Source organism: Anguilla rostrata, chromosome 4 (assembly GCF_018555375.3).
Source record: "Anguilla rostrata isolate EN2019 chromosome 4, ASM1855537v3, whole genome shotgun sequence".
Classification (NCBI taxonomy): Eukaryota; Metazoa; Chordata; class Actinopteri; order Anguilliformes; family Anguillidae; genus Anguilla; species Anguilla rostrata.
In genome coordinates this window covers 16,946,070-16,964,957 of record NC_057936.1, presented here as the reverse complement: position 1 = coordinate 16,964,957, position 18,888 = coordinate 16,946,070, and the positions used below count along the sequence as shown (strand labels likewise).

Below are 18,888 nucleotides of genomic sequence, written 5' to 3'. Positions count from 1 at the left end.
TATTTTTTTCTTCCAGCCCAGTTTTTTTTTATTCCAGTCCAGGTTTTGTTTTCTTCCAGTCCAGTTTTTTTTTTGTTCTTCCAGTCCAGTTTTTTTTCTTCCAGTCCAGGTTTTATTTTCTTCCAGTCCAGTTTTTTTTAGTTCCAGTCCAGGTTTTTTTCTTCCAGTCCAGTTTTTTTTCTTCCAGTCCAGGTTTAAAAAAAAGAACATTTTAACCTCGCAACAAGTTATTTCTCAGGAAAGGGACACCTCAGCCTTTTAACAGTTCTAAAATCAATGCGCTACAAAATCCAGCATTCTAAAGCAGTTTAAGGGGAGGCACCACTGTCAAAAACAATGATTTTGGTTCCATATGTCAATTTTGATATTTTTTGATATTTTGCTTCTATAGCTTCTATAATTTCATAAAAGGAACAAACTAAAGGTACATAATTGTTATAAATTGTTAATTTAGACGATAATATAACACCATCGTCAAGTACACAAAGCATAAAATGAGCTTATGATAGCATCTTTTATGATTAAATGCCTCTGCAGTTTTAAAACTGACCTGGTTGAATGATATGTTGTTAAAAAGCTTGTTTCCTGGAGAATGACCATATGTGGCTATTTCCTTTGCTGTCGGGATGGACGAAAGACAAATAGAACTCTTTGAATTCATTGGCTACTAGCATTCAAAGGCCCCTTTAACCACCATTTTCTCAAAACTGTATATTGCCCATAGGGTATTCAATTTTTCTCAACTTTAACAATAGATACAGCTACATAATTTTATATACTGCTTATGTCATAGCTAGGGCGTGTCAGATGCTTTTTTTGATATGTTTTGTCATTTTCATTTTATGTGGCATTTTATCTGTAAAAATAGGTCAAAAACATTTTCTTCAGCATGTACATATTGTTTTTAACTAATAATTAATTTTTAAAAAAACAATATTTTGACAAAAGCCTCTAGTCTTAACTATTGAGTTATTGATCACATAAAAAAAAATAAAAAATCAGTTCAGATTTTATCTGTTGAGCTTAAATATTGAATACGCTTATATGCAAATTAGCGAATAGCTCATTTGCATATTTTAAAAATAAGAAAATGAAAAGTCATAATACAAAAAAAACCTTGTATTTGTGTTTTTATTCAACTGGTAAAATTTCATCTTGTGGGTGGGGTTCAGACAGTTCATAAAACTTAGTTTAGTTAAAAATAAAAATAAAAATAAAAAAGAGAGAGAGATGAAAAGTACCGTATCAGGATGTGGAAATATATTTAATAATTAATTATATGCCAATATTAAATCAATTTGATGCTTTGAAGGCACAACAGTTGCATTGCCAATGAATATGAGGTTAGAAAATACAACATTTGCCCGATTTAACATGACTTCTGGTATAAACCACGCCCACTTCCTGTCTTCTATCCGAATACAGATACACAGACAGATAATTTTGTTGTTTGAACAGATACAGATACAGATACAGATAATGACGTCTCTGCACACCCCTACTGCAGACCCATGTTTAGTAGCATGGAGTTTTAGGCAGAAAAACAAGGTGCAATGACATGCTCTATTTGGCTTGGAGAATGAAGGAATACCATAAGAAACTTGAGAAAATGCAGGCTTTATTCAACACCACTGCAAGACATCGATGCAGCTCCACGACCTTTCCCAATTAGCTCTAAGGCTACTCAGATTCATGAATGGCAAAAACACATTCTGAGGTAGAAGTGGTCTAAAATGTACAGTGTCTAACTTACAAATATGAAAACGAATACACTACAGTACATATGCCTGTTAAAATGACCCTACTATTAACTAACCATGTTATCTATTGTATGTATGTTTTACTCTCACGTTGCATTATATAAGGAAGGGTGCACTCTTCCATTTCTTCTACAGGTGCTAGAACCACAAGGATAATCCAAACTCTTATAATAGCACCTCCATAACAAAATCAATAAGAAAATGCTTTTTATCTAAAGTAAAGCTGTATTACCAACCCTTAAAAGGGATAATAATCACAATTCTAGCAAGCTAAAACCTCATTAATTTAAACTAATGTCCATTACATTCATATCAGCATGAAAGCTATTCATGCCAGACACACTGTGGATGGGGAGGGCTGGGGATGACTGGTCATTTCCAATGCAATGCTCAGCACTGTTGTAATGTGACCATTCCCAATAAAGGGTCTTTTATCAAACATATTAAGATTTAGTGATGTTTATTTTCTAGGTGCATGTTCTATAAGCTCTCAGAATATCAGTCTGTGGGCTAGATAAGCAGATATATTATTTAAACACTGCTAAACTGTCACTGCAAAGAAAACTCCCAGCTCCACCAAGCAACATCCATTAAAGTGAGCTTGGGCTTTCATATAACATTCTAATGCAAATGCTATTCTTTGATAACTTTCTTTCTGGCTCTCCTACTTTACCGACTGTGACTCAGGCTTCCTCTCATGGCTGTCAACACTTTCCATAGCAACAAATCACAATTTGGACAAACAGTACTACCTATAGTAGCATACAGGGAGATAATTCAATTTGGCGCATTCTTTCACTGGGCAATGACAAGCGGATTGTGAGTGAGGGGCGAGTGCCAAGACATGAAATGAAAGTGGCTTAACCCCATGTAAAAAACAAAAAACACACACTTCTACAAACTAGTTAGCAACACATTATCCTCTGGTCATAATAACATGCCATTTATAGGAGGTACTGGTACAGTACAGTTCTGATTGGCCCTGAAATTAAGCCAGACCCTGACCCCAACCAGAGGACCTTGCATCTGAACCTGATTTGACTTCAACCAGACTGAGAAGATACATGGACAATAGGGAATCATGCGCACTAGGTCGGAAGTGGAGCCATACTGCTGTGAATGAATACCTGTGATTGGTGGACTGTCCTTTACAACCTCCAAAGGTAAAACGCTCCGTTGACTCTTTTGAAAAAAGTTTCTCTATTGCTTCTGCACATGAGCATAAATTATGAGTTCACATTTGAAGTGTCTGCAGACGTCATAGAGCACACTGGCCCGTAGGCTAAAAAGAAACAAAATTCATCAACTGAGAATCTTCTCATCACAATGAATGACAGTGGCATTCTTCTTTGGGGTTTATGGCTCTGCCAGCTAAATGTCAAATGTTTCACCGTGGGAGCTCTTAACAGTGAAGTTTATACAACTGAAGCACTTTCTGGAGTCACCCTCTCAGACACACAGGCTTACTTAAGATGGAGACTGGGAAGGCAGCATGGCTATTATTAGCAAAAGAGTTAAAACTGGTACCAGTGCCCAGGGGACAAAGAGGTAGGGGCCCAGGGAGCCAAACGATGCCGACAGCGTTTTAGGAGTTGCTGTGGCGACAATTTCCCAAAGAGATGACTGCAGCAGCGGGGGCAGCATCTGAGGGGTGACGGAGAGGCTGATCATCGAGAGGTGAGTCACCGCTTATCCAGGCCGCCCACCTCCACACACTCGCACGCACGCACACGGACAGGACACCCTGCGGCTGACGTATCGCCCAGCACGTAAAGGCAGGGCGTAGGTGGATTACAACCCAGCAGATTCAGCATCAGAATCACAGGGTGAACTGTCTGGACTTCCCCTGTATTTCTGGGGCGTATGTTCTACGGTCTTTGCATGCGTGCTGAGTGTGAGTTTTTACCATAGTCTCCGTGCTAGCATCAGTTGCATACAATAAAGCAGTCTAATAACAAATAAGACAAATAAGAAATGCAACGTAATCTAGAAAGACTGTCAATAAATCCTAGACGGTAATGTAATAATTTATATAAATAAAACAAGTTAAATGTTAGGCTGGAAGCCCAGGCATAAAAACCCCCAGTGATCTAATTTGTACTTGAATATGTCGTCACGCTCTGATCCCTTTATTCCTTGTCAAGCACTTATTGACTTGAAAGGACGTGAAACGAATATAGATATATAGATCATTTTCATGCAGCGCCTTTGTATTTTAATGCGGAACAAATCTCATTTGTAAATAATGATCTTTCTGCTATAATCTCACCCTCATGTTTGAGAGCCAGCCATGTGAACCATTGTTGCAGACTATTTTACATATTGTGTTTATCACACTTAGAATAAACATATTGCATTATTGGACACTCAGATAAGTGCCAGGAATGGAAAAGAAGCCTTTGATGCGCTGAGGCACACAGAACAGTACACAGCAGAGGTTTTCCTCCATGCAACATTTCTTCATATGACAGCTTGTCTATCTATTTTCGCAGGTTTGTACTGTATATGTGTTCAGAGCTGTGCTATTCACAGTCTTGTCCAGTCCAGCTCCCTTCGCAATCCCCATTGCATAGCAGTTGTCTCCATGGTGATGCTGCTGGTGCAAATCTCTCCCGATGGAAGTGATATTAAACAGTGTCATTTTACAGTGCCTCGGATTTCTATTTTTTTAACAGTGCGGAGGCTTCATTTATTATCGTCAGCACTGAATGAGAGAATTCATTTGTGAACCTGACACTCTTCTTCAGCTTATTCTATATTAATACCATCTCAAATTACCAGACAGCTTTCTGCTGTTCCCAGAGGGATCTGGGAGCTCTTAAATGTAAAGGAGAGAAAGATTCAAAGCCCCACAAAGCACTCACTAATTGGGAAAGGAAGAGCAACAAAACCTCATTTTAATCCTTTCACATTAACATGCAGAGGAAACACAGGGCACTAAATGGATGAAGAAATTTTAAAAAGAAGACGCGTTTCAAAAGCTGACTAATTAAGCAATAAAAGGAGGTGAAATGTTCTTGCTTACTTCCATGAACAGAGAAGTGAAGTCTTTTCTAGCGGCAGGAACGGTGCACTTTTGTTTCTGCTCCTCCACCACAGCAACACACCCCCTCTCCCCCTGCCTGCCCTTGTTTAACAAATCTTCCACCGTAAGAGCTTTACCCCCCCAGACCCCCTCCACAACTTCAGCCTTCATTCCTCCGCTCCAAACATTTAGCCCAGGCAACATCACAATCTAGACAAAGCCACTCACCAAACCCAGTGGTACTTTGACGTTCTCCGTCTAACTTTGCATGAACAGTCAGCTTTCTCCGGTAACAGCGACTTCGCACTCGCTCTCGCCACCAGCCGTACGCTCCTTGTTTCTCTCACCGTCCAGACGGCCCGTCTTTCCAGAGAGAATCAATCGGCCAATCAATTAGCCATGAAATGAGCTGCGTGCGGCAGTGGAGAAGCCCGCGGAAGCCCGCGGCGACAGACACCAGACACCAGGTTGAGGCTGTCGGTTCGAACGTCAGACTCGTTTGCCGGCGGCTGCTCCTTGGGGATTCCTGGCTTTGGGGTTCCCCAGGGGCCCCCGGTAGCAGGAACAGAGGGGGCGTTTCGGACGTAGGTTCCGGGGGGGGTAGGTGGAGGGCTGGGGTAGAATAGCCGAGGGTAGAGGAAGCAGACGGCTGAAGCTGAGGTTAGAAAGACTGGGGCTAGGAGCGGAGCGAGAGCTATGAAAAGAGACAGGATCTCCCTGATTAGCTGGCCGCCCTGATAAAGGCGGCACTAATCGCGTTTCCCTTTGGGGTGGCTCTCCAGCAGATGGTGGAGCCTGTTCCCATCTTTGCCTGGTGTCTGGGGAACTGGAACACTGTTACAGTCTGAGCTTCACTTATGAGTCTCTAGCCACTGGGCTTTCAAGGGCTGCCCTCCAGATAATGCCAAGTAATCCATCATAATATTTGATTTTGCATTAATATTTGGCTGGATCAGCAGGAGATCACATCTTGCATATTCTTATCAGTATAGGAGACTGATGACATCCAGGACCATGGCCAAGGGCATTACAGTTCCCCGACTCCCTGGTTCCCTTTTCCAACCCCCTTGCTAAAGGTTCAGTGCCCAGCTGATACACCACACGGTAGTCCAATAGTGTAGTCCCCTCACATACACACACACAATGGTTTTGCCTTTCATCTCGCCACAACCGACCTCTTGTAAACTGAATAAATTGATAGCAGCAACCCAAGAAATCTGCCATTCTACTATAAATTTCCAGGCTAACACAGGTGGCTACAGCTGCCACTCAGTCAGCCACTGCATGTGTCAGACGCTCTTCAACCAGAGGGGCAGGTGCATGCAGCTCTGATGAAACAGAAGCTAATGACGTGCTAATGCTCCACTCAATAGACACAGAAGGCCAGCGATTCTCACTCAGTGTTGCTCTTTCTTATTAAAATGACATGCTAAATGAAAAAGCTACCAGCACTGATGTTTTTCATAAACAATTGAAATATTGGCCCTAGGAGGCTCTACTAGCTCAGTGAAAAACATAAAACATCAAAATTGTATAGAATGTGTTTAAGGACCGAGCTGAATGTCACTTTACATGGACCTCTAACAGTCTACAACAAGTTTGGTGTAGCAACTATTCCTTTTAGACTCACAGCAAATGTTTACAGTAATTTAATGTTACAGTGTAACCTCAGGTACTAAATGTATAAAGCAAAATAACTTAAAAGCTTAATTCAAATGGAATGTAAGAGCTTGTAAAATAACAACTGACATAACGGAAATAATGTGCTGTAATTACAACTATGGGCTGTTTTATAGGATTTTAGATAAATATCAGAATTTGTCTTAATTGATTGTTTGTCAAAACGGGAAGAAACTTAATGAAAAGAGATTTAGAATGCAAGGAAAATGTTACATCACTTCATATATTGACATGTTGACAGTTTAACTGTTATCTGTGATCACTGTAGCCAGTGTTTCCCCCAACCATCAGCAACAGTACAATAGGGCTGCAAAGAGCAAACAATCCCTCCCCTTCCTATGTAATAAATAAAACGTGTTGTTAATTTACAAACAATTTTTTCCTGGGACAGACCGTACAGTACTTCTCCACAGAGGTCTGTTCCATCTTGCTGCAACATAATATTTATAGCCATATACAGTCTAAATATACCCACTATCCCCCTCAATATCTGCTGTTTCACTGTTTTCTCATATATTGACAGCAGACTGACATTGGGATAGTCTTTTGCTTATTCTTTTCTGTCAAATACTTTCCACAGAATGACAAGAATAAATACTAATGAGGCTAAATCACTTAAAAACTGAAAACATAGAATAAAGTGATGAGTTAGGGTCACTGTTTCATCAAGGACTATAGTGCAGAGTTGGAAATCCTACACATAAGGAGCAATTATTCGATGAGTAAAAGTTTTGAGGAAATAAATATACAATGATAGGTCCAATTTGATCAAATAGCAGGTGTTTTAACCAAGAAACGAATGCCTGCCAGCATTACCTTGGTAACATTCTCTCAGACTCACAGCCAATCAGAGGCAGTAGTTGCAGCTCTGCTTAATGGAGGGATTCACCTGTTCTTTTCATTTACCTCAAAAGAATCTGCCTCACCACATTTGAACATATTGTTCATTCGCCTGGAATTCAGTGACATATAAACAATACAAATAAGCCACACAGTTCACCCATATCACACTGGCCATACAAACAGAAATATGCATTTTATAGAAAAACAAGCTACTTTGGAATTGGCATGCACACAGTGGTTATGTTTGGTCACAGCAAATCAACTATGCGTATTGAGAAAATTGACAATATGGACACTTGCCAAAAAAAGGCTTGAGTGAATGCTGAGATTTAGAGAACAGCAGCAAATAAACCAGCTTTAAAGCTCCCTCTTCAAGCCACATTTCTTACACAATGTTCTTAAGGGCCTATGCGCTTTTCCCAGAACTCTGCTAAAACTGCTGAAATCCAGCAGAATTTCCAGGTCCTCTTAAATAGAATCTGGGATCATCCAAGAGTTTTACATAGGCATGTTAAAAATGAATAGACCAACGCAACTTCCTGCTGCAAATGTACACATTAGCACTTTCTGCAGGGGTAAAAAGAGCCAAAAACAGTCATGTTTTAAACTGAACAGAAAAGCGGTTAATAGGAGTAATCACGCACTGAACTAAGGTAAGGCCAACCTGCCCATATTCGTCTTTTAGCACTGAAAGGACATTAAGGCTACTGACTCATAGCTCAAGGCTATTCAACAGATACCACAAAAAGGAGATGCCCCCACATTTACAAAGATATAGCTGATCCTTCCGAAATCAAAAGTTTGAGTGGTTTTCAATTATACAAAAGGCTGGTCTCCCTTGAGGAGCACATTGGCGCAGGGAGTGACCAACCAGAGGCTGGGGTGTGGTACGAGGGGGGGTTAGATATCAGAGTGGCATGGCTGCAGCTGGGGAATGCCAAGAATTCGGCTGTAAACCCCCTCTCCTTACGCTCGGCTTGGCGTGCTCTCTTATCTCACAGACCCATCAGCAGCTTTAATCACAGTAATGGCCAGTTATCCCTCTTCCGGTCCGCGCTTCCTGCGTCCGATTACGCGATTGTGGAGCTGGGGACTTCGTTCTACTTCAGCCGAGCCACCCAAGAGCTTGGAGCGGCTGGTCGTGTTCTTGGAGACCCTCAAATTACTATACGGCGCACAACCAATCTCGCTTCCAAGAAAGTTCACCAAGGTGAGATCCCAGTCAAGGATATAGATATTATCCAAATGTCAGCAGCTATCAACTGAGTCGTTTCCATAAATACAGCTGTTCAGCTTCGCTGACAAAAAGTCCCTCCACTCCCCTTTGGGAACCCGCTTGGGCTGATAGAATCAGAGGCAGTCACTGAGAAATTTATTATTTTTCTCTCCCTATCCCAAGTGACAAGTCTGCTGTTCCAGCCAAGTGACCAGAACTCTGTCATTGAACCGGCTCATACACCATTCACAACCTGGCACATTCCCTAGCTCAAAGCAACTGGTTTCTAACATGCTCTCCAACTGAGCCCGTCGATAATACAGCCAGGCGTCAACATAACAGAAAATAAACAAGGGGGCCACAAGCTTTCATTTTATTGAATTATGGCTTTTCTCAGCACACTTAACAAGCGCAGTGTGTTTGTTTGTAGTACAGAAAATGCTCAGACCTTGAAGTGAACACGAACAAGGGGCCACGATTACCCAATAGAGAGAATTCCGTCGCGCACAGCGACATGCGCCGCTAAGCTCAAACTGGGTGGTTCTGATTATAAGGCCTAACTGTAACTGCTGCTTATTATATTTCAGCACTTGCCTATGTGTATTCATTACCATTTACTTTTCCTGCACCTTCTGTCATACTAGATTTTAATTACCCAGACAAAGCAATCCTGTTCCTGAGAATTTAACCACATTGGTAGCCTTTTCAAAGATGACATATGTTCCTGAACGGGGAACTGCATCACTTAATTGTCAATACAGTTTTCCATTGCTCTGAATTTCTCTGACCCCCAGAGGACAAGAGCCTAATCCACAGTGGATCTGGTCAACACATAAATCACCTGCAGGAACAATTACATTTTTTGTTTCAGATTCAGGCCAAGATATGCCACAAGATTAAATGCATACACACGTAATAAAGTTGTGGTCTTAATTTTGGTTCTTCAATGGAACAGAAACATGAAAGCCTATCAAACTATCAAATTCACAAAAAGATTCCAAATAATTTTCAGGCTCACACCTTATTTCTTGACACGGTTTTGGTTGTAAATGCCATAAATAACCCTTTCATTACTTGTACTTGACAAGGAAGACTTGTCAAGTACAAGAAAACATTTAAACATTTACAACCATTGACTTTGAGCAGCCATTCTGTGCTAGGATATGCATAGACATAAACATTTAAGAGGTCTGCACATATCCTAGAATTAATGGCAGCTCGACATCAATGAACTCAAGGCAAGATTCAAGATTCAAAGCAAACCATGGATTGGGAAACCCTGCATGATGGCTTTTGACTGAGTGTGCCCTTAGGCTGTGTCACAAGAAATGACTAAGAGGAATACTATAAGGGTCAACCAGACTTTACAAATCCTGCTGATATGGCAGTAGGGGGGCTTTGAATCATGAAAGACAGAGCTCTTTAGTGACAACAAACCCCTGAAAACCCACCCCTAAATAGAATGACCATGCAAGACACCATGAGAAGCCAATTGACCTCAAGGAAGCTGTCAACTACAGATGTCAGGACCAAACACTCTCCCCTTACCCGTTCCCCCGCCATTGAAGACACCAGCTGAAGATTGTCTATTGAACAAAGAAGGGAGTCCTGGGGGCACAGGAGGCTAGCATTCCTCTCAAAACATTCCCAGTGCTTGGCAGGTTTAATTACTTCACTGATAAACTGCAGGGTTACACTGTCTCAAGGAAGACAGTAAAAGTTGTTTTCCCCTGACAACAAACAGCCCCTTTGAAAAGCTTTGGATAAGTTGGATAAATGAGTTGTCCAAATAAGGTGCCGCTCCACCACCGTCAACCCCCACCAAAAGACCTATTTAGCAAGATACAGCCCTCTGATGCCACAGGGCCATACTGGTTTAAAATACCTTTGATGACCCTTGATGCATAATCATTAATAGACGTTTGCGTTAATGTAACAAATAGCATATTTTCTGTCTTCCTGTGATTTACTGATTCAGAGTATGAATTAGATGCAAATGAAAGTCTGACTAAATGCAAACTAAACTAAGATCCTTTTTTATGATTAGAGTCCCTTACCTGTAGGGTACTGTGAGACAGCAACATACCCCACAAAAACCCAATCTGTAATAGATATTCCTTCATGTCTATCACATCCTCGTTTCCAGACTGGTATTTCTCAAGACACTCAAAATTTGAGGAACAAAAAATCTGTTCAGTGTCTACTGCACGCAGAAGCCAACGAAACGTACCGAATTTATTCCTGAAAAGATCGTTCTAAAGCTGCATCTAAAAAGATTTTGCCTCGCCTCCTTGTCTTGGACAAGTTGGAGTTTTTTTCATATACACTGCATGATCTAATTTTCGTGAAAATCCGTAGCCAGTCCTGATAAAGTTAGTTTACACTAGCTCACGCACACACAAAGCCACACACACATACACTTGCTAAACTTAGCCAAAACTAAATGGTTTACCTTACCTTAATATCAAGATTGGGGGATAGCGGTCAAATGCACCATCCTTGCAGCATAGTGTTCAGGTACTATCCGCTGACTGTGGGACAAAACCGCTGTGAAATAATACATGCGTCTCCGTTAATGCCCGTACATACAGTCAGCAGTTATCTGTGCGCTTCAGTTAGACGAGAAGTGACCTTTTTCCACATGTAGGCAGTGAGTAGGCATTTAAGCTCCACAAGTAAAATTACATAACTGTGTGTGCTTGAAAGAGAAAGAGAGAGAGAGAGAGAGAGAGAGAGAGAGAGAGAGAGAGAGAGAGAGAATGGATCTGCGTGTGTGTGTGTGAGTCGGGGGTGCGGTGGTAGTACTAAGATGACTACCATAACTACCATAACTACAAACTGACAGTATTACGTATTCCGAAAAACAACATGTTTCCCCACTAACATAGCAGCTATCCACACGAAACAAATTTACAGATGTGTCACCATTGCAAGTATGATCAATGATTTCCTCCAAATTATTCGATGTCTTGGCTTTGAGAATGTAGCCAAGTTGATACATACGCAGACTTCAAACGTGAACACAAAACACATTCATGCTGTTATAAGTAACAAACCAATTTAAACATTTTGTAAGAGCAGCTGGGCATCCTACGAATACGTTTAAGGATCGTAATTTCAGAAGGTGCTTATAGAATAAAGGAGACAAACAATTAACTCAATCGATGCAATAATTACTGTACAATTCTAATGCACCAGACAGACACACACACACACGCATGTTTGCAGTTACATCCAAATTTGTGTACCGAACGTCAGTTCACACGCACTACCCCTAAAGAAAACGTGCGACTTGTAATTAAACGAAACCATCATCAACAGACTGTGTTTCCCCGATATATGACAAATACAAGCAACTGGGTACACTGCGGCCATGCATCCCTATTACAGAAAGCGACGGAGGGCATGACTTACTTTCGCTGGAAGCTGTTCTGGTCCTCCGTGTATCCCAACAGCATTAACCGTTTCACAACTTCGCATTCACAGATCCACCACGCACATGTTGCCTATTCGGTATCAGCCTGTCACATGAGCTCCATGTCCAATCCACGACTGTGCTCCACACTCTGCTTGCTGCTAGGCTCCAAAGAGAAACAATAACTAGGACCAGGTCGGTCCTATCACCCCGAGTTTTAGTACTGCCGATCTCGCTTTCGAACCGGCACAGGAGAGGCAACAGGCTAGCGTCTGCGAACGTCAGAGTGATGTACGCGCTGACCAGAATACGCAGGGCAGAAAGCCTGCGCGTTGTGCCACCCAAGCGCAGAGGGACTCTTGTATTTCTGAACGATGCACAGCCACGGAATAATAATGAGGACATATTGCTGCAACAGCAGGGACAGCTTTTTTTGTCTTGACTCAGATTAGAGGCAAGGTTTACAACAGCTCCGACGGATTAACATTAATGTCCTGTTAAGAAAACTAGACCGCCCCGAGCTCAATGATAACTAAGCAATATTCTGCCCTCTACAATAAAACAGCACAAAATGTCATATCGGGTCATAAAATGATTCTAATAAATGCACCGTAGCTGCTATGATCTACAGTAAAACATTGAGATTTTAAACGACGCAGCTGTTGTGTTGCTATTTTTACAGCCTAGCGCGTATGGAACAATTTCTAAAATGCGTCTATTTTGTACTGTTTGGATTTCTTTCAGCTAAACATATGCTATTTAGAATGAAACGGTATTGACGCTGACTGCTTTTGCTCAGTACATGACTAACAATGTAAATTCACCAATAACCCATACAGCTGTCCTTTGATCTCAAGAGCTCATTGACAACAATTTCGAAAACTGTCTAAAAAGTCTGCATGACATAAAATCACATTACGGAGAATCTAATTTCCTTTTTAAACACGTTTACTGAATTTCAGAATGGAATATAACCGACACAATTTTAGCGGCAGTATATAATATTCCTAGACACTTACTTAAATCATGTAATGAGTCGAGGTCATGCATGTAACTTAAAAATAATTGATGTTCCAGCAAGATACTAACGAGCAGTTGACAACTTTGTACGACGCTGATCATTGTTTCTTTTAGTATCATCGGGTTTGGCAAGTAGTGGACAGGAATAGCTTACTTATTAGGAAGCATTAGTGAAAAAGTTAAATATGTGACTGTGTTTTGATCAGGGACAGGGTTATGGAATACAGCTACTGCATCACAGTAATCCAGCCAAGTCAAAAGTCATAAAAGTGGAGACCCTACAATTTCTGTGATCTATCCATCCATCCATTATCTATACCCACTTATCCTGAGCAGGGTCACAGGGAGTGCTAGAGCCTATGACAGCGTGCACTGGGCGAGAGGCAGGAATACACCCTAAACAGCCTGCCAATCTATCACAGGGCACACACACCATTCACTCACACATTCTTACCTATGGGCAATTTAGAGTCTCCAATTAGCTTACCTGCATGTCTTTGAAACCTACACAGACACGGGGAGAACATGCCAACTCCACACAGAAAGGCCCAAGCTTCAAACCCACAACCCACAATCTTGCTGTGAGGTGACTGTGCTACCCACTGCACCACCGTGCTGCCCATTTCTGTGAACTAATTTTCTGTTATTTATCCCCAAGCAACACTATGAGTTTAACTTGCCTAATTGTTTGAAAAGATATATTTTCTCAAGGTTTGGTAACACATACATAAACCATTTTCCACAATGCATTATGTTACAGCAGCATTGTGGGAACATTATGTATTAGTTGTCATACCATAAGAATCCCAGGATGTCTTAGTGTCAAGGAAAGCCTTATCTCTGCAGCCAGACACAGCACTGGGAATGGACAATATAGACACTGAAAGATGGCCTTTTCATATCTAGACGATTCAGCATTGGAGCATTCAGAGGTCTGTAGCCCACACAGAGGACCACCTCTGCATGACCTGCAGGGAGCAATATCTTTTATGAGCTAAAGGTTCTCTGGGGCTCGTGCGCTAAAGAAACCCCAATACCTGAACCACGAGAGGACATTAAATCTAACAGATGAGAGGCTCGTGGCAATATTGCTCTTTTCAACCTTGCACCCTGTAGCATGAATCAGCGTTTCTCTCGTCCTCCACTGGGAGTTATTTTCTTGCAGTAATCCTGTTGCATTCAAACAGCAGTTTAACTGAGAAGGCCCCAGATTAGAGATCCGGGTGTAAACCACTTACCTCTCCATATGGGCCGGTCCAAACTGACTGCCCTGCATAGCCGTTCGTTGCTCCTGTCATCTCACCATGGGACTGAAGCTTTCAGCTATGCTGGGCCTCAGAATACAAAATCTGTCATTCATTCAAGGCCAAACAGTTGCCACAAGACCCATTTTCTTCCAAGGTTAAGGATTGCATTGCTAAAATAAGCAACGTCCACAGACATTTGGTGCAATGAGTGTTCAGTTTTATTCCTGGCATTGCTATTGAGGTCAGCTTGTGTTATGTTTGACAAATTGTCTTAAATGGTATCTGTGGTTGCAGAATCAGAATTTGATTAACCCCCTGGTTTCTAGTGCACACTTCCAATTCGTGAAATATTTGCCTTGTTGTGTATAGTGGTGGTTTTGGAAGATTTTTTGATGGGTAATTCTGTAGTGTATTTTTTATTTATTTATTTTTTTGTGGGGGAGGGCGGGTTACCTCTTATGCCACCCTAGGCTTCAACAGCTCCATGCTGACAACTCCCTTTCTACAAATTCCTTCCTTGCTCCTAGGAGTCCCATTTGGCAGCCACTCACACCCTGCCATTACACTGTAAGACAACATTAGTCATACTCTACTCCCGAAAACATACTCATCTCTGGTAATTTGTTAAGAGCCAGCCATTAACAACAGTAAGCTTTTGCCAGGTTTTCCATCTAAATGCTAATCATGAGGAAACCAGGTTTTTGGTCATACAAGAGGCTTAAGGAAACAGGAAAGGAAAGAGAGAAAGAAAGAGAGAGAGCGAGGGAGAAAGATACAAATACAGATAGATACATAGCACATAGAAATGCATACGAACCTAAAAGGACCAGAAAAGAATGTGGAAAAAACGATATGGGCACTGTCAGCCTGAATTATGCTCATAAAAATGTAGTAATTCATGAATTTCTTGTGAGAGATCAGCCAGCTGCTTTTTCAGAGCTGCCGTTGCCAAGGGTAACAAGCCCAGAACAGGAAGAGTTAGAGGTTGTGCCCAGTCTATATAGATGTGTAATGACTGACATGTGCCAGTGTGGTCACTCAAATCATGAATCAATGCAGTAAGAATAGATAATGTCAGACTATAACAGTAGAGCATTCCAGAAAAAAAAAAAAAAATTGGCAAGTTTTAAAGCTGTTACATTCAGTTTTTGATTGATTAAACAAATTAAAGAAACGGCAAAAAATGCATTTCTGTTATCTTTACATTAAAGTACATAAAGTACACAGTCAATGAATTCCTCATTTGGAAGCTTATGTCAGAAATATATGCATCTTACGACAGTGTACACATGATGGTGCCTGAAAGGGAATGTAGAAAAAAGCAATGGAAGTGAATGACAGACATACTTTTGTCATTTTCAGGGATGTTTTTTTGTTCACATTGGAACTTATTCAAAGAATAATAGACATATTAAAGTTTTCATTGAAAACCATGTAAGGTTTACACAAACAAGTCTGGCTTCTCAATAGCTTTAAACTAATTTTGTTAATGTGCTTTTCAAATTATCCTGAGTCTCATGTATTAAAAACAAAAATTAAATCATGTTTATCAAGGCGACATAAATGTCTGTGATATATTTTGATTTTACAACTGGAGATGAAACATATGGATAAAAATCACTAACGGTTTCTAACAGGTTTTCAATAAGGCCAGTAACACTAATACTTAGTGTTAGTCATTGAAGCCATTATAAAAACTGATAATAATCGCTGCCTAAAATTCAGAACAAACTCTATTGAATCTGCATAGAGCTGAGAGGGAGAATGGAACGGCAGTGACACTTTCACGTAAGCACTTTGAACGTGACAAAACCCACACTATGCTTTTATGTAGTCTTCATTTGCTTTTAAGGCTTTTCAGACAAGTATGTAATTAAACATAAATGTGAAATATGACATTTGGAGAGGTTTTTCCGCATCCACAGGCATCTGTAAAGGGCAAGTCCTCCTACCTCCTCTTAATATTAACTTTAATTTTAATCTGGAAGGTCAACCAATGATGAAAATCCCTGTGATGAGATCACAGTGATGAGAAATGGACAATCAAATGGAAATGGGAGGCAATCTAGTGGGGATGGTTAGGTGGCTGGATGCAGAAAGTATGTATGTGAATTTAACCAGGACATCAGGGTCAACACCCCAAATGTCATCAAAATTCACATGGTAAACGAACGCAATGAATTAGAATCTCGGTTTAATATCTGAAGTTCTATAGCACAATAATCTTGTCATTGGAAACTGACTTTCTTGGCTAATAGGAAGTAGCACCCCCTACTGGCCTACTAAATCCACTTCCAACATCTACCCGTTTTCCCTTTCCAAATACTAATTTTTTCCCTTTCAGCACTAGAAAGCCGAAGTGTTTATAGTTGCACTAAACCTCTGTACTAATTACTGAAGCCCATATAAAAATAATTTGTAGTCTGTGAAGTCTGTAATCAGCATTATCATTCAACTATTCCATTTTTCACGGTCATGTGGTGGATGATTTCTGTAAAACGCGGTAAAATGAACATAAACCAAAGAAAAGACTAGGTATTAGCTGTGTTTCTCAACAATGAGTTTTACATTTTGTTGGTGTTCCGCTTTAAACCAAAAGAAGACCAAATCGGAAAAAGCAGCGTATTTTATTTATTTATTCCCCAAAAATTGATCTGTACATTTACTACTGTAATTTTGCATGGTGCTTCTTAAATGCATTGTTTTGCCAAATCTTCTGTCTATCGCTCTATTGGAACAGTCTCACTCACCGGAGTGGGCTACATAGCTACATGTCGCACGCCACGTGAGAACATTTGTCCTAGACAATCTTCCCAGGCTTCACATTAGACAGAAAGAATATTTTAACCTTCGGCTCATCATAAAATTGCCTGGTACCCTCACACAAACGGATTATACAATATAAACCTAACGTAATCCATATATATCCTTCCTGACTCAGGAAATTAGCATATTGCTCATCCCCAACATTTTAAAGGTTAAAACTGAAAGGCCATTTTTAGAGGGGCTCTGAATTAAGACAAGATCTGCCTGATTGTATGTAGACTAATATTTAAATTCTGAGAAAAAACAATTTCCTCAGAGTTTAAACTCTTTCTGTCTACAATGTTCACTTTTATATGCACATGCTGCCATAATTTAGCCGTTGGCATGTTTGAATTTGGCACTGTAAAACAATCAAGCTTAATTTTTATACTATAATGCAATCAAACTTATATAATCAATCAGTTATTCCATGAGGGCCAATGGGCTTCCTTGGACAGTTAGATACCAAGATGCCACACGCACGCCAGACATTACCTTATTATCTATTGTAGTAGTAGTTCTGCCTTTAAGGTTTTGTCTTCGGTTGGCAATCCAGTGGCCTTGTTAAGCTTGCTACAATGACAACTAGTACCATATGTTTTCCCAAGTAGTTTTGTAACTTTTCCATGTCATCCATTTCCCCCTCATTTAGTAAATTTTACTTGCACCTGTTGTGCAACCACTGTGTCATCTGTACCAGCAAGCAAGCTACAAAATGACAGGCAACACATCACTATCAGGTCAGAGGATAACTGCCAGTAACTGGTAGCTTGTGGTTGGGTGTCTGGTATGTTGTTGGGATAAACTAATACCCTAGTAAACTGAATAATGAATTGAACCTCTTACTCCTGGTCAGGGTCGTGCGGGACAAATGAAGGCTTTCCTATTAACCTAACCTGCATGTCACTGGACTGTGGGAAGCCCATGCAGACACAGGGAGAATGAGCAAACTCCGCAGAGACATTCACTCAGCTAGGATTCATACTGGGCACCTTCTTGCTGTGAGGCAATAGTGCTACTCACTGAACACTGTGCCATCCCCTGAGGAATTTTGCCTGACTTAATTAGCCTACAGCTGGAGAAAGTTGTCCCATTGCTGCAGACTACCAGTCAGTCAGCTAATGATGTCTAGGCTATAGGCTAATGATGTCTAGGCTATAGAAGCCAGTCCACACTCACAGTGAGCCTTCACTGACTGAGCCACTCCACTCAGGAGTCCAAAAGAAATGGAACATGTGAAATATCACACAACCCATGATGAACCGGGTCATAAATGGATTTTATGTTATTAGTGGTTTAATGAATACACAGTAATTTAACAGCATAAACAGCTGTTTTGCCATTTTATTTATTGCTTATTTAATAATATAAAACACACTTAAGGCACACACTGAATTCCTGAAGGCGAAGTAGTGTCTCCATCCTAAATCTTCTCTGCTGCGTGTCTGAGCTGAAGTGCGGATATTTTACAAAGGTATTTATGCATGAAGTGAGTTGATAAGTGAAGTGTCTATCTCGCTGTAATTGCATTTTTTGATTATGAATAGTGTAAAATGTTATTCTGTCTGCATACAAATATATAGAGAGGTATATGAAGGTGTCTTTGAATGAACTGAAAAGCACTCAAACTGGGGCGATTTCCCACACTGATTTTCACTGAATTGCTCTATCTATTACTTGATCATATAACTGAAATCGGTCCAGTGCTTGAGAGAAGGTGTTGGAGCCCTACTCGGAGAAAAGAGACTGGAAACCTTAAGTTCACCTCATGCACTCTTGTTGCCAAGAAGATCACCCGCTGTGGTGGGGGGCAGTACATTACCAGACCACTTCGGGGGTGTCGTAATCCCATTCACTCTGGTGTCAGTCTTGCCAGT

General features: G+C 40.8%; 1 protein-coding gene across 6 annotated transcripts in view; it reads right to left on the bottom strand.

Moving 5' to 3' along the window:
* tmem108 (transmembrane protein 108) overlaps positions 1 to 12,338 on the bottom strand; it is a 53,372-nt gene extending 41,034 nt beyond the window's left edge. Inside the window, exons 1-2 of one of the 6 annotated variants that reach the window (XM_064330987.1) lie at positions 11,939 to 12,338; positions 10,982 to 11,071 (exon numbers count right to left, since the gene is read on the bottom strand). The gene's annotated coding sequence lies outside the window, so the exon portion shown is untranslated. Of the gene's footprint in view, positions 1 to 5,013; positions 5,536 to 10,976; positions 11,072 to 11,938 lie in introns of those variants that run through there. The other 5 variants (XM_064330984.1, XM_064330983.1, XM_064330981.1 and 2 more) reach the window with 5 other exon arrangements.
* Positions 12,339 to 18,888: the final 6,550 nt, after the last annotated feature.